The 15639-nt window shown below is 46.8% G+C and overlaps 1 non-coding gene and 1 pseudogene across 1 annotated transcript; both read left to right on the forward strand.

Moving 5' to 3' along the window:
- The first annotated feature begins 663 nt into the window (after nt 1–663).
- On the forward strand, nt 664–793 carry LOC123140213 (uncharacterized; annotated as a pseudogene).
- A 3524-nt stretch (nt 794–4317) lies between these two features.
- LOC123140174 (U1 spliceosomal RNA) lies at nt 4318–4478 on the forward strand. The gene has a single exon (XR_006469828.1). It is a non-coding gene; the product is annotated as a U1 spliceosomal RNA (small nuclear RNA).
- Nucleotides 4479–15639: the final 11161 nt, after the last annotated feature.

Consider the following 15639-nt stretch of genomic DNA (forward strand, 5'->3'; position numbering starts at 1 on the left):
AATGCATGATTAGTAGGACTTGTTATTATATATGATGATGTATGATGCGAGCATGCATGAGTTATTATATCAGCGGGTGAAATGAACATATATAGCAGCAGCGTTGGTAAACCAAGGACGAAGATATAAGAGAGGACACTTCTCTCTATTAGCTAGCTAATAACAACCCAAAAATAACCCCCAAAACCTCTAAAGCAGCCACTTTTCTAAAAAAACATGGACTTTTGGTCCCGGTTGGTGCCACCAACCGGGACCAAAGGCCCCCTGACTGGGCTCGGCGCACAGGGCCACGTGGAGGCACATTGGTCCCGGTTCGTGTTCGAACCGGGACTAATGGGTGGAGGTATTAGTAACGACTCATTAGTCCCGGTTCATGAACCGGGACTAAAGGCCTTTACGAACCGGGACTATTAGGTGTTTTTCTACTAGTGTACATCCGTCCTGGTTTATAAGTCCCCTTTGTAGTTTGTGCCAAATTTTAACTAAAGATTTAACTAACAAAATGTTAATGCATGTCAAGAAAAATTATCTCATTGGATTCATATTTGAACATAGTTTTCAAAAAATAATGTTTGGTGACATGCTTGAACATTTTGTTAGTTTAATCTATAGTCAAAATTTGGCACGAAATACAATGGGGACCAATAAACCCGAACGGAGGTAGTACTTACCTGAACGGGGTCGACGACTGATCAAGAAGAGTCGTGGCCTAGGCTAGTGGTCCACATTGCAATTGGTGGATGCGCTGGCTTTCCTTTGTGGTAGAGGGGGTACGCGTCCGCGCGGCCCCTGCCAATTCTTTAAATTAAATTTGATATTTTATAGTTGTAGGGATTTATGTGTTTGTTTGGCCCCTGCCAATTCTCTAAATTAAACATTGGACCTTTATTATTGAAATAGTACTAGCATTGCAGCTGTTGAAGACATAAGTTGTACTAGCCGATGTCTGATTTGGCGTAATATCACAGTCGAGGTACCCAATATTACACCCAGTTTCATTCTTGCAACTCATTTTCCAGCAGGCTTCTAAAAAAATCGCTACATTATTAGATCCCTTATATTAGAAAGAAGGATGAAAACTTGAGCAACACATTTGACTTGAAATTTGGTGAATTTTTGGATAAGACGGAACCCTGGGAACCCGAAGACCCCCGCATCGCCTCGCTCTGGCGACACGGGGGGAGAAAACCTAGCGCCGCCACCTTCTCCCCCCTTCCTCCCTCCAGCAGCGCCGCCGCCAGAGGGCGCCCACCAGCAAAGTCCGGGCCGGCCCCAAGGAAGGCGGCGGCGGGGCGCTAGCCCTTGCCGGTGCAGCACGACGAGGAGGACGGCGGCGTGTCGCGTCGGGGAGCTCTGCGCGGCCCAGATCTGGTCGGTGCGCATCCGCGACGGGGAGATGGAGGCGGCTGGTCGGGCGCCCATCGGGCTGCTCGTGTGCGCGCGGCTGCGCGGTGGAGTTGCTGGGCATAGCCCGCGCGGCTTGTGGGCGCAGGGGCGGCGCGGCCCGTGCGGCTTGCGAGCGCTAGTGGCAGCGTGGCGGCGCGGCCGCGCGAGTCGCTGCCGTGAGATGCTGCGGGAGGACGCGGGCTCCCCCTGGAGGACGGCCCCTGGCTTGGACGCGGTCGGATCTGGCGAGCCGGCCGGATCTGGCGGCTGGGGGTCAGGAGGCGGCTTGGCTGGCGACGGGGTCGGCGTTGCTGCTGACCATAAACCGTGCGGTGGAGGAAAAGGACTTTCCTCTTGCAGAGAGGAGCCCGACCCTCGCGTCGCCCACACCGGGCGACTCGAGGGGAACCCCAGCCGCCACCGACCGCCGCCCCTCCTCCCGGCCACCCCCGCGTCGCCGCCGGCTCCCCGTGCTCTCTCGTTGCGGCCTCGCGCTGGCCGCGGTGCACCTCAACCTCTCCTTGTTGGGTGCGGCGCCCCGGCGTGTTGCTGCTTCTTTGGCCCTCCGTAGCTCGCTTCGCAGCTCATGGCTGCCTAGATTGTTGGGCTACGGCGGTGGTTGGCCGACTTGCTCCGGTTGCGAGGTGGAGGAGGCACTGCCGGGTGAAAACTTCATCGACGATGACGGCTGCAGCCGCGGCTGCAGCCGCCATTTTTCCTTCTTGAAGGCATCGAGTTTGGCATTGTTTCCCTCCCCCCCAAGCACTCAGATCCCGAGAGAAATCTCGGACCCGGGGTTCCCCGTGTCGGATGGTGTCGACGTCTCTACGCCGTTTCCTCCTTGGGGGCATCTTCTTGGATTTCTTCTGCTTCGGGTGGACTCGCCTCTTGCTGCTTCCTCTCCACCTCGGCTTCGATCCCTGGCTGGCCATTGTCCTTGGCGACTCGAGTGGAGCTTGCTTGGACATCCTGGGGTGGCCTCGACGACGCGCTGCCCTTCGACCTCGGCGGCAGTACACCGGTACTGCGCCCTTCGGTCTCGGTGGCGTGTTGCCTTCTCGGCTTCGCTGGCGGCACACCGGTGCCGCCACTCGAACTCGGCTATTCGACGCTCTTCGTTCGCGCCAGTGATGCTTCTCGATATGCTTCTACTTCGGTGTCTCCTTTCTATCAGGGATGTGCTTCATGGTGGCCCGGACGACGTTTGCGTGGACATCCTGGGGTGGCCTCGGCGGCACGCTGCTCTTCGACCTCGGCGGCGGTACACCGGTGCCGTGCCCTTCGGTCTCGGTGGTTTGTTGTCTCTTGGCTTCGCCGGCGCACACCGGTGTCGCCGCACGAACTCGGCTATCCGACGCCCTTCGTTCGTGCCAGTGATGTTCCATTGCGAGTTGCTGTTATGGTGCCCGTCTTTTTCTCCCTAGGCCTTGTTCTGGTTCATTGTCAGTGGTGGAACAAGCTGCTCAGCGGAGCTTGCTACCTGAGATGTCGGCCTCCAGGGGTTTCGGTTTGGTTCTGTTGCCAGCCTTCCCCTCCATTTTGTTTTTCTTTCTTCTAGTTTTGGGCTTCCTCTTGAAGCCATCCCCTGTTATTTCATTTTGTGCCTTTGTGCACTTACTTGTATCTGTACTGACTGCCAAGTCACTTTCGAGTGGGAATATAACAAGCGGTGGGGTTTTTGGCCCCCCCGTCAATCTCGAAAAAAAAAATTTGGTGAATTTTGACATATGAAATGTTGAAAGGTTGCATATAAAAGCATCCAGATACCATACATGACTTTGGTTGCATATAAAAAGGTAGCTAACAAGTAAAGTAGCAGGTTGTATATATATACAGCCCCTTCACAGGCAGTCTTTGCAACACCTCCCGTAGCTTTGACAATTTCACAAGTTAGAAAGAATATGGGATATAGTCTTGGAAGATACTGGGCAAGAAGTATAAGCGACAAGAATGTTATACTTGATATTGTGGCCACATATGATTTATGCGGGACAAGTGGGTTTAGCGGGATGTCCACATATTATCGTTATACTTGGTCCTGTAAGATTTAAAGACTTAGCGTCATACAACGATGAACGTAGGTTTCAGAGTACCCGTTCCTGTCTTCAGAGTTCACATGGATATCCTTTCTGCCTTTAGAGCAAACAAAATTTTAGAACACCAACTGTATACGTGCATGAGTGATGAGTCTGTCAGTTGCTAACATCCATGATCCAAGAGTGCACGAATTATTAAAAAGCATCAGATGCTAGTTTATTCAATGTGTGGTCACCTACTACAATCTCTAGGACAACAGATAACCTGCAAAATTCAGAATAAGGAAAATTGGTGCTTCTCAGAATAAAACTCCTCAGGGCGTGAGGTCCTGCTTGTAACTGAAGCTTCAGGTTCAGGGTTCAGTAGGGTATCATCAATTATAGACTAGCACAAATTAGCAGAGAACCCCAACGTATATGTCAGCAAGAAAACACATACTCTTACAGTACCTTGTTCTTCCCTTCTTTGGTCCTCAGGGCTCTCACGCACCTCGTCGATATTGCCAACCTCTGGGTGCAATTGCTCCTTGTGCGGTTGTGCCACACCTGGTCCCCGTCTTCCGGCCCCAACACCCTTCGGTGGTGCTCCCCCGCGCGGCCATGTCTTCAGCACCTTTTTACCCGTGGACGTCCACGAAGATGATTCATGTGGGCTTGGGTGTGGGCGCGGCGGACAGCCCACGTCTAAGATTTCGAAGAGAGGTCGTTTTTCTAATGAACTGGGCCTGAGCGCCGAAAATCCCATCAGAATCAGGCCCACGACCTTGCACCAGGTGCACCATGGCGCTGCGCTCTTAGAGTCTTGGTTAGTTTGTTTAGTACCACCTCGGCCAGCGAGAGGAGGCAAGGGAGGGAGAGCCTGCTATATAATGATCCCTCGGTGCACCCTTGCAACATACTTACCTGGACGGGGTCGACGGCTGATCAAGAAGAGTCGTGGCCTAGGCTAGTGGTCCACATTGCACTTGGTGGATGCGCTGGCCTACCATCTCCCCAAGTGGGAGAGTGGACGTCGTAATTTGTGGTAGAGGGGGTACGCGTTCGCGCGGCCCCTACCAATTCTCTAAATTAAGTTTTGTCCTTCCTACTTTAGTGGTTCTTTGTGCTGAATTCACGTTCAGTTTCAGTTACTTTATCCTGGCCTTGCAGAGTCAGCTTATATGGTTTCAAATTGCTGACAGGTCACTCAATCTAGTGTGGCATTTTAGAAATAGACAGTGTGATGAGACGCATATGCAGCATTACCTGAAGTTGATGTTCAAGTGGCCTTTACAGTCTATACTTTCAACAAAATAGCAAACCTTGTACAGACAGACAGTCAGTTTATAGGCTCCAAAATGGTACAGACTATGGCATCAATGTCAGGATTTCTTTGAAGCTCAGACAGTCAGTGTAGCGGCACCCTGTGCTGAGGCACCAAGAATTTTACAAATGTACAACGTACCGATGACTATATTATATATGTGTACTTTAAACTGTTATAAGCATCTCTTGGTAAGGTATCCCACCATGCATTTGGGATTCAGTGTTAATTGGCATTCTCGCATCAACGACCAGTTCTGCGAATCCGAATTCCTACCGGGTTACAGTCTCCTCAATGCACCGTCAAAAAAACAGTCTCCTCAATGCAGCAAAGAAGACTAAAGTTCTGCTTGGAATCGGTGTATTTTTATACACCTGTATTTGTTTTACAAGTGTATCTTACCGTCCGTGTGCAAATTCCACCTGAGAATCAAAACTAGGGATTGTGGTCTGTATATTTCACAGAGGTAAAAGCGCTGTATATTTTACAAGGGTAAAAGCGCTGGAAACGACAATCCAATCAAGGCCTAACTTGGTAGCAGAGCTAGAGAATCAGTGGCCGTTCTGGATAGAACATTATACCTTACTCGTAGGGTTCGACCGAGAAACCTGGCTCGTCCGGCTTCTTTAGTGTCGGCAACTCTTTTATGCATGGCCTGAAAGCCCTTTCCTGTTCCTAGCCATGACTTTACCGGCCATCATTCTTATTTCTTAGAAAGATATTCCTCTTGGGTGGAGGAACATCTTCACCATCCGAGTCTTCTGATCTCATGGATGGGCAGCATGGTTCAGGGTATCATCAATTAGACTAGCATAGCAAAATTAACAGAAACCCCAATGTATATAAGGAACTCTTATCTGTTCAGTCCAACAGCTGAGTAGTATAACCTTCCTTCCAGCTGACCAAGCTTTCATTTCCAAAGTAAGATATACTAGCTTAGGCACACACACATATACGCTACCTGTTATGCAAGTCTGCTTTGACAAACACATTGGCACAAGTCACTTGCAGCAGTGTTCCTACAAGTCAGCACAAGATTTGACCCTTTTTTTAAACGGAGTAAAGAAATTGGCACATTGACCATTGGCACAAGTCAGCAGTGTTCCTACTGTGCGATTGCGGAAACGTCTTGCCGATCCAGGCTGACGTGTTGCATGTTAAATAGAGGGGTTGCGAGCCCTAATAAGCGTACAGGTTGTTGGAGAGATTACATCTTGGGAGAGAAGAATACAAGAGATAAAACAAGATAAAGAGTACATGAATATCATGTATAACTACTCCTCCTTCGGTGGTGATCCTCCTTGCTGTACACACCATCATATCACGCATATTGTGTTTAACACCCTCCCTTAATCACAACTTCATCAAGTTGAGATTATACTTGAAGACTTCAAAACTTTTTGTGGGAAGAGCTTTGGTGAAACCATCCGCAACTTGGTCTTGGGAATGAATGAACCGAATGTCTAAGAGTTTGTTTGCAACTCTCTCACGGACAAAGTGAAAATCTATCTCAATATGTTTAGTTCTAGCATGAAAAACTGGATTTGCTGATAAATAGGTAGCACCTAGATTATCACACCATAGACATGGAGCTTTAGTGTTTTTCATGCCTAGTTCCTTCAAAATTGACTGTACCCATATGATCTCTGCGGTTGCATTGGCCAGAGCTTTATATTCTGCTTCTGTGCTAGATCTAGAAACTGTGGCTTGCTTCCTTGCACTCCAAGATATCAAATTAGGTCCAAAGAACACTGCAAAACCACCAGTTGAGCGTCTGTCATCTAAGCACCCTGCCCAGTTTGAGTCAGAGAAGGCACTGATAAGTGTGAAGGATGACTTGCTAAAATTCAGACCAATGCTCAATGTATTTTTCACATATCTCACTATGCGTTTTGCAGCAGTCAAGTGAACTGTGGTAGGTGCATGAAGGAATTGACATACTTTGTTAACCGCAAATCAGATATCTGGTCGTGTCGATGTCAAGTACTGAAGAGCACCTACTAGGCTTCTGTACTTTGTACTATCCTCTGAGTCCAGAAGTTCTCCTTCAGCAAGTGATAATTTTTCTGTGCTAGATAAAGGAGTGGGTGCAGGCTTACAACTTTGCAGACCATCCTTTTTTACTAAGTCTGTTGCATACTTTTCTTGAGAGAGATGAAGACCATCCTTGTGCTGCTTAACCTCAATACCAAGAAAGTAGTGTAGATCTCCTAGATCTTTGAGAGCAAATTCTGCACTTAAATCCTTCAACGGCGCTGTTATTGCTTCATCAGATGAGCTTGTCACAATTATATCATCAACATAAATGAGAACAAATATGGATATTCTTGACTTGTTATAAATGAATAACGAAGTGTCAGACTTTGAAGGAATAAAACCAAGTGCTTGCATCTTTTTACTAAGGCGAGAATACCACGCTCTTGGAGCCTGTTTCAGTCCATACAAAGCCTTGTCAATTTTGCACACATGAAGTGGTGCCTGTGCATTTACAAACCCAGGAGGTTGTTTCATGTAAACCTCTTCTTCCAGAACATCATGGAGGAACGCGTTTTGAACATCCAGTTGTCGTAGACTCCATCCCCTAGACACAACAATGGATAGGACAAGGCGTATGGTAGCTGCTTTAACAACTGGACTAAACGTGTCCTCATAGTCAATACCATACCTTTGTTTAAAACCCTTTACAATGAGTCTAGCTTTGTAACGGTCAATAGTTCCATCAGCTTTTCTTTTTATCCTAAAGACCCACTTACAGTCAATAGGATTTTTACCTTGTCTTGGAGGAACCAAGTGCCATGTTTTATTTTTCCTTAGTGCCACAATTTCATCATGCATTGCCTTTCTCCAAAGTGCATCACCAAGAGCCTCTTCAAGAGTGTTAGGTTCTCCTGGTTCACCTGTTAAACAAATCATCCCATATTTTGTAATATGTTTATAATCAACGGGTTTAATTAAACCTTGTTGTAGCCGTGTGCGACGTGGAGTAGTAGCAGGAGGCACTACAGAAACCCTCGGCGCAGAGGATCCCGCACCTGGATCAGGCTGATCCTCTGCCGATCCCGAGGAGGATCCGAATGCAGCTCTAGACCGGTGTTGTCGGTAGCAGCAGCCGGGTCTGGATCTTCTGTGGTCGCCAGCTATGATGCACGCGGCGAATCAGCCACAGAAAATCTAGGCCGAGCAGCGTCATCATCTCCTCGTGATTGCCTGGGCCCCGCTTCGACAGGATCTGTCCCCGCGCTCATCAGGCGAGTCGCAGCCTGCCGCTTGTAAACAAGTTGTTGGGCCCGAGGCCGTGTGCTACGTCTTGAGCTTGCTTTGGTTTTCCTTGAAGAGGAAAGGGTGATGCAGCACAGTAGCATACGTATTTCCCTCAGTTTTTGAGAACCAAGGTATCAATCCAGTAGGAGGCTCCTCACAAGTCCCACGAACCTACACAAACAAACAAAGAACTCGTAACCAACGCGATAAAGGGGTTGTCAATCCCTTCACGGCCACTTGCGAAAGTGAGATCTGATAGAGATAATATGATAAGATAAATATATTTTTGGTATTTTGTGATATAGATGTAGAAAGTAAAGATGCAAATAAAAGTAGATTGAAAGCTTATATGATAAAGAATAGACCCAGGGGCCATAGATTTCACTAGAGGCTTCTCTCAAGATAGCATAAGTATTACGGTGGGTGAACAAATTACTGTCGAGCAATTGATAGAAAAGCGAATAATTATCATGTTATCTAGGCATGATCATGCATATAGGCATCACGTCCATGACAAGTAGACCGACTCCTCCCTGCATCTACTACTATTACTCCATACATCGACCGCTATCCAGCATGCATCTAGAGTATTAAGTTCATAAGAACAGAGTAACACATTAAGAAAGATGACATGATGTAGAGGGATAAACTCAAGCAATATGATATAATCCCCATCTTTTTATCCTCGATGGCAACAATACAATACGTGTATTGCAACCCTTTCTGTCACTGGGTAAGAACACCGCAAGATTGAACACAAAGCTAAGCACTTCCCCCATGGCAAGAAAGATCAATCTAGTAGGCCAAACCAAACCGATAATTCGAAGAGACTTGCAAAGATAACTCAATCATACATAAAAGAATTCAGAGAAGATTCAATTATTATTCATAGATAAACTTGATCATAAACCCACAATTCATTGGATCTCGACAAACACACCGCAAAAAGAGATTACATCGAATAGATCTCCACAAGAGAGGGGGAGAACATTGTATTGTTGGAAATATGCCCTAGAGGCAATAATAAAAGGATTATTATTACATTTCCTTGTTCATGATAATTGTCTTTTATTCATGCTATAATTGTATTATCCGGAAATCGTAATACACGTGTGAATACATAGACCACAATACGTCCCTAGTAAGCCTCTAGTTGACTAGCTCGTTGGTCAACAGATAGTCATGGTTTCCTGACTATGGACATTAGATGTCGTTGACAACGGGATCACATCATTAGGAGAATGATGTGATGGACAAGACCCATTCCTAAGCATAGCACAAGATCGTGTAGTTCGTTTTGCTAGAGCTTTTCCAATGTCAAGTATCTCTTCCTTAGACCATGAGATCATGTAACTCCCGGATACCGTAGGAGTGCTTTGGGTGTACCAAACGTCACAACGTAACTGGGTGACTATAAAGGTGCACTACAGGTATCTCCGAAAGTGTCTGTTGGGTTGACACGGATCGAGACTGGGATTTGTCACTCCGTGTTATGGAGAGGTATCACTGGGCCCACTCAGTAGTGCATCATCATAATGAGCTCAAAGTGACCAAGTGTCTGGTCACATGATCATGCATTACGGTACAAGTAAAGTGACTTGCCGGTAACGAGACTGAACGAGGTATTGGGATACCGACGATCGAGTCTCGGGCAAGTAACATACCGTCTGACAAAGGGAATAGTATACGGGGTTGCTTGAACCCTCGACGTCGTGGTTCATCCGATGAGATCATCGAGGAGTATGTGGGAGCCAACATGGGTATCCAGATCCCGCTGTTGGTTATTGGCCGGAGAGCTGTCTCGGTCATGTCTGCATGTCTTCCGAACCCGTAGGGTCTACACACTTAAGGTTCGGTGACGCTAGGGTTGTATGAATATGAGTATGCAGCAAACGGAATGTTGTTCGGAGTCCCGAATGAGATCCCGGACGTCACGAGGAGTTCCGGAATGGTTCGTAGGTAAATAAAACTATATAGGAAGTGTTGTTTTGGCTATCAGGAAAGTTTCGGGGGCACCCGGTATTGTACCGGGACCACCGGAAAGGTCCCGGGGGTCCACCAGGTGGGGCCACCTATCCTGGAGGGCCCCGTGGGCTGAAGTGGGAGGGGAACCAGCCCCTAGTGGGCTGGTGCGCCCCCCTTGGCCCCCCCTACGCCTAGGGTTGGAAACCCTAGGTGGGGGGCGCACCACTTGCCTTGGGGGCACTCCACCCCCCTGGCCGCCGCCCCCTTGGGAGATTGCATCTCCCAGGGCCGGTGCCTCCCCTTGGGGGACTATATAAAGGAGGGCAGGGGGAGGACAGCCGCACCCAAGTCTTGGCCCCTCCCTCCCCCTGCTACACCTCGTCCTCCTCCCGCAGCAGCTTGGCGAAGCCCTGCCGGAGTTCTGCTGCATCCACCACCACACTGTCGTGCTGCTGGATCATCATCAACCTCTCCTTCCCCCTTGCTGGATCAAGACGGAGGAGACGTCACGCTGACCGTACGTGTGTTGAATGTGGAGGTGCCGTCTGTTCGGCGCTAGGATCTCCGGTGATAGGATCACGACGAGAATGACTACTTCAACCCCGTTCTTTTGAACGCTTCCACTCGCGATCTACAAAGTGGTATGTAGATGCATCTCCCCTTTCACTCGTTGCTTAGATGAACTCATAGATGGATCTTGGTGAAACCGTAGGAAAAAATTTATTTTCTGCAACGTTCCCCGACAGTGGCATCATGAGCTAGGTCTATGTGTAGTTCTCTATTGCACGAGTAGAACACAATTTTGTTGTGGGCGTAGATCTTGTCAACTTTCTTGCCGCTACTAGTCTTTTCTTGCTTCAGCGGTATTGTGGGATGAAGCGGCCCGGACCGACCTTACACGTACGCTTACGTGAGACAGGTTCCACCGACTGACATGCACTAGTTGCATAAGGTGGCTAGCGGGTGTCTGTCTCTCCTACTTTAGTTGGAGCGAATTCGATGAAAAGGGTCCTTATGAAGGGTAAATAGAAGTTGACAAAATCACGTTGTGGTTATTCGTAGGTAAGAAAATGTTCTTGCTAGAACCCAATTGCAGCCACGTAAAAGATGCAACAACAATTAGAGGACGTCTAACTTGTTTTCGCAGCAATTGTCATGTGATGTGATACGGCCAGAAGTTGTGATGAATGATGAATGATATATTGTGATGTATGAGATCATGTTCTTGTAATAGGAATCACGACTTGCATGTCGATGAGTATGACAACCGGCAGAAGCCATAGGAGTTGTCTTTATTTTTGTATGACCTGCGTGTCATTGAAGAACGCCATGTAAATTACTTTACTTTATTGCTAAACGTGTTAGCCATAGAAGTAGAAGTAGTCGTTGGCGTGACAACTTCATGAAGACACAATGATGGAGATCATGATGATGGAGATCATGGTGTCATGCCGGTGACGAAGATGATCATGGAGCCCCGAAGATGGAGATCGAAGGAGCTATATGATATTGGCCATATCATGTCACTACTATATAATTGCATGTGATGTTTATTATGTTTTATGCATCTTGTTTACTTAGAACGGCGGTAGTAAATAAGATGATCCCTTATAATAATTTCAAGAAAGTGTTCCCCCTAACTGTGCACCGTTGCTAAAGTTCGTCGTTTCGAAGCACCACGTGATGATCGGGTGTGATAGATCCTTACGTTCACATACAACGGGTGTAAGACAGATTTACACATGCAGAACACTTAGGGTTAACTTGACAAGCCTAGCATGTACAGACATGGCCTCGGAACACAGAGACCGAAAGGTCAAACACGAGTCGTATGGAAGATACGATCAACATGGAGATGTTCACCGATGATGACTAGTCCGTCTCACGTGATGATCGGACACGGCCTAGTTGACTCGGATCGTGTAACACTTAGATGACTAGAGGAATGTCTAATCTGAGTGGGAGTTCATTAAATAATTTGATTAGATGAACTTAATTATCATGAACTTAGTCTAAAACTTTTGCAAAATATGTCTTGTAGATCAAATGGCCAACGCTCATGTCAACATGAACTTCAACGCGTTCCTAGAGAAAACTAAGCTGAAAGATGATGGCAGCAACTATTCGGACTGGGTCCGGAACCTGAGGATCATCCTCATAGCAGCCAAGAAAGATTATGTCCTAGATGCACCGCTAGGTGAAGCACCCATCCCAGAGAACCAAGACGTTATGAACACTTGGCAATCACGTGCTAATGATTACTCCCTCGTTCAGTGCGGCATGCTTTACAGCTTAGAACTGGGGCTCCAAAAGCGTTTTGAGAAACACGGAGCATATGAGATGTTCGAGGAGCTAAAAATGGTTTTTCAAGCTCATGCCGGGTCGAGAGATATGAAGTCTCCGACAAGTTCTATAGTTGTAAGATGGAAGAAAACAGTTCTGTCAGTGAGCACATACTCAAAATGTCTGGGTTGCACAACCGCCTGTCCCAGCTGGAGATCAACCTCCCGGACGAGGCGGTCATTGACAGAATCCTTCAGTCGCTCCCACCAAGCTACAAGAGCTTTATGTTGAACTACAATATGCAGGGGATGGTGAAGACCATTCCTGAGGTATTTTCAATGCTGAAGTCAGCAGAGGTTGAAATCAAGAAAGAACATCAAGTGTTGATGGTCAATAAGACCACTAAGTTCAAGAAGGGCAAGGGTAAGAAGAACTTCAAGAAGGACGGCAAAGATGTTGCCGCGCCCGGTAAGCCAGTTGCCGGGAAGAAGTCAAAGAATGGACCCAAGCCTGAGACTGAGTGATTTTATTGCAAGGGGAAGGGTCACTGGAAGCGGAACTGCCCCAAATACTTAGCGGACAAGAAGGTTGGAAACACTAAAGGTATATTTGATATGCATGTAATTTATGTGTAGCTTACCAGTACTCGTAGTAACTCCTGGGTATTTGATACCGGTGCCGTTGCTCACATTTGTAACTCACAACAGGAGCTGCGGAATAAGCGGAGACTGGCGAAGGACGAGGTGACGATGCGCGTCGGGAATGGTTCCAAGCTCGATGTGATCGCCGTCGGCACGCTACCTCTACATTTACCTACAGGATTAGTTTTAAACCTCAATAATTGTTATTTAGTGCCAAGTTTGAGCATGAACATTTTATCTGGATCTCGTTTGATACGAGATGGCTACTCATTTAAATCTGAGAATAATGGTTGTTCTATTTATATGAGAGATATGTTTTATGGTCATGCCCCGATGGTCAATGGTTTATTCTTAATGAATCTCGAACGTAATGTTACACATATTCATAGTGTGAATACCAAAAGATGTAAAGTTGATAACGATAGTCCCACATACTTGTGGCACTGCCGCCTTGGTCACATTGGTGTCAAGCGCATGAAGAAGCTCCATGTTGATGGACTTTTAGAGTCTCTAGATTATGAATCATTTGACACGTGCGAACCATGCCTCGTGGGCAAAATGACCAAGACCCCGTTCTCCGGAACAATGGAGCGAGCAACCAACTTATTGGAAATCATACATACTGATGTGTGTGGTCCAATGAGCGTTGAGGCTCGCGGAGGATATCGTTATGTTCTCACTCTCACTGATGACTTGAGTAGATATGGGTATGTCTACTTGATGAAACACAAGTCTGAGACCTTTGAAAAGTTCAAGGAATTTCAAAATGAAGTAGAGAATCAACATGACCGAAAGATAAAATTCTTACGATCAGATCGTGGAGGAGAATATTTAAGTCATGAATTTGGTACACACTTAAGAAAATGTGGAATCGTTTCACAACTCATGCCGCCTGGAACACCTCAGCGTAACGGTGTGTCCGAACGTCGTAATCGCACTCTATTGGATATGGTGCGATCTATGATGTCTCTTACCGATTTACCGCTATCATTTTGGGGATACGCTCTAGAGACAGCTACATTCACTTTAAATAGGGCACCGTCTAAATCCGTTGAGACGACACTGTATGAATTATGGTTTGGGAAGAAACCTAAGCTGTCGTTTCTAAAAGTTTGGGGATGCAATGCTTATGTCAAGAAACTTCAACCTGAAAAGCTCAAACCCAAGTCGGAAAAATGCATCTTCATAGGATACCCTAAGGAAACCATTGGGTATACCTTCTACTTAAGATCCGAGGGCAAGATCTTTGTTGCCAAGAACGGATCCTTTCTGGAAAAAGAGTTTCTCTCGAAAGGAGTAAGTGGGAGGAAAGTAGAACTCGATGAAGTACTACCTCTTGAACCGGAAAGTAGTGCAGCTCAGGAAAACGTTCCTGTGGTGCCTACACCGACTGGAGAGGAAATTAATGATGATGATCAAGGTACTTCTGATCAAGTTGCTACTGAACTTCGTAGGTCAACAAGGACACGTTCCACACCAGAGTGGTATGCCAACCCTGTCCTGGAAATCATGTTGTTAGACAACAGTGAACCTTCGAACTATGAAGGAGCAATGGCGGGCCCAGATTCCAACAAATGGCTAGAAGCCATGCAATCCGAGATAGAATCCATGTATGAAAACAAAGTATGGACTTTGACTGACTTGCCCGATGATCGGCGAGCGATAGAAAACAAATGGATCTTTAAGAAGAAGACGGACGCGGATGGTCATGTCACCATCAATAAAGCTCGACTTGTCGCTAAGGGTTATCGGCAAGTTCAAGGGATTGACTATGATGAGACTTTCTCTCCCGTAGCGAAGCTTAAGTCCGTCCAAATCATGTTAGCAATTGCTGCATACTATGATTATGAGATATGGCAGATGGACGTCAAAACGACATTCCTTAACGGTTATCTTAAGGAAGAGCTGTATATGATGCAGCCGGAAGGTTTTGTCGATCCTAAGAATGCTAACAAAGTGTGCAAGCTCCAGCGATCCATTTATGGGCTGGTGCAAGCATCTCAGAGTTGAAACATTCGCTTTGATGAGATGATCAAAGCGTTTGGGTTTATGCAGACTTATGGAGAAGCCTGCGTTTACAAGAAAGTGAGTGGGAGCTCTATAGCATTTCTCATGTTATATGTAGATGACATACTTTTGATGGGAGATGATATAGAATTCTTGGACAGCATTAAGGCCTACTTGAATAAGTGTTTTTCAATGAAGGACCTTGGAGAAGCTACTTGCATATTAGGCATCAAGATCTATAGGGATAGATCGAGACGCCTCATAGGTCTTTCACAAAGCACATACCTTGATAAGATTTTGAAGAAGTTCAAAATGGATCAGTCCAAGAAAGGGTTCTTGCCTGTACTGCAAGGTGTGAGATTGAGCTCGGCTCAATGCCCGACCACGGCAAAAGATAAAGAAGAGATGAGCGTCATCCCCTATGCCTCAGCCATAGGATCTATTATGTATGCCATCTTGTGTACCAGACCTGATGTAAACCTTGCCGTAAGTTTGGTAGGAAGGTACCAAAGTAATCCCGGCAAGGAACACTGGACAGCGGTCAAGAATATCCTGAAGTACCTGAAAAGGACAAAGGACATGTTTCTCGTTTATGGAGGTGACGAAGAGCTCGTCGTAAAGGGTTACGTCAACGCTAGCTTCGACACAGATCTGGATGACTCTAAGTCACAAACCGGCTATGTGTATATGTTGAATGGTGGAGCAGTAAGCTGGTGCAGCTGCAAGCAGAGCGCCGTGGCGGGATCTACATGTGAAG

The sequence above is a fragment of the Triticum aestivum genome, chromosome 6B (assembly GCF_018294505.1).
Source record: "Triticum aestivum cultivar Chinese Spring chromosome 6B, IWGSC CS RefSeq v2.1, whole genome shotgun sequence".
NCBI classification, from domain to species: Eukaryota; Viridiplantae; Streptophyta; class Magnoliopsida; order Poales; family Poaceae; genus Triticum; species Triticum aestivum.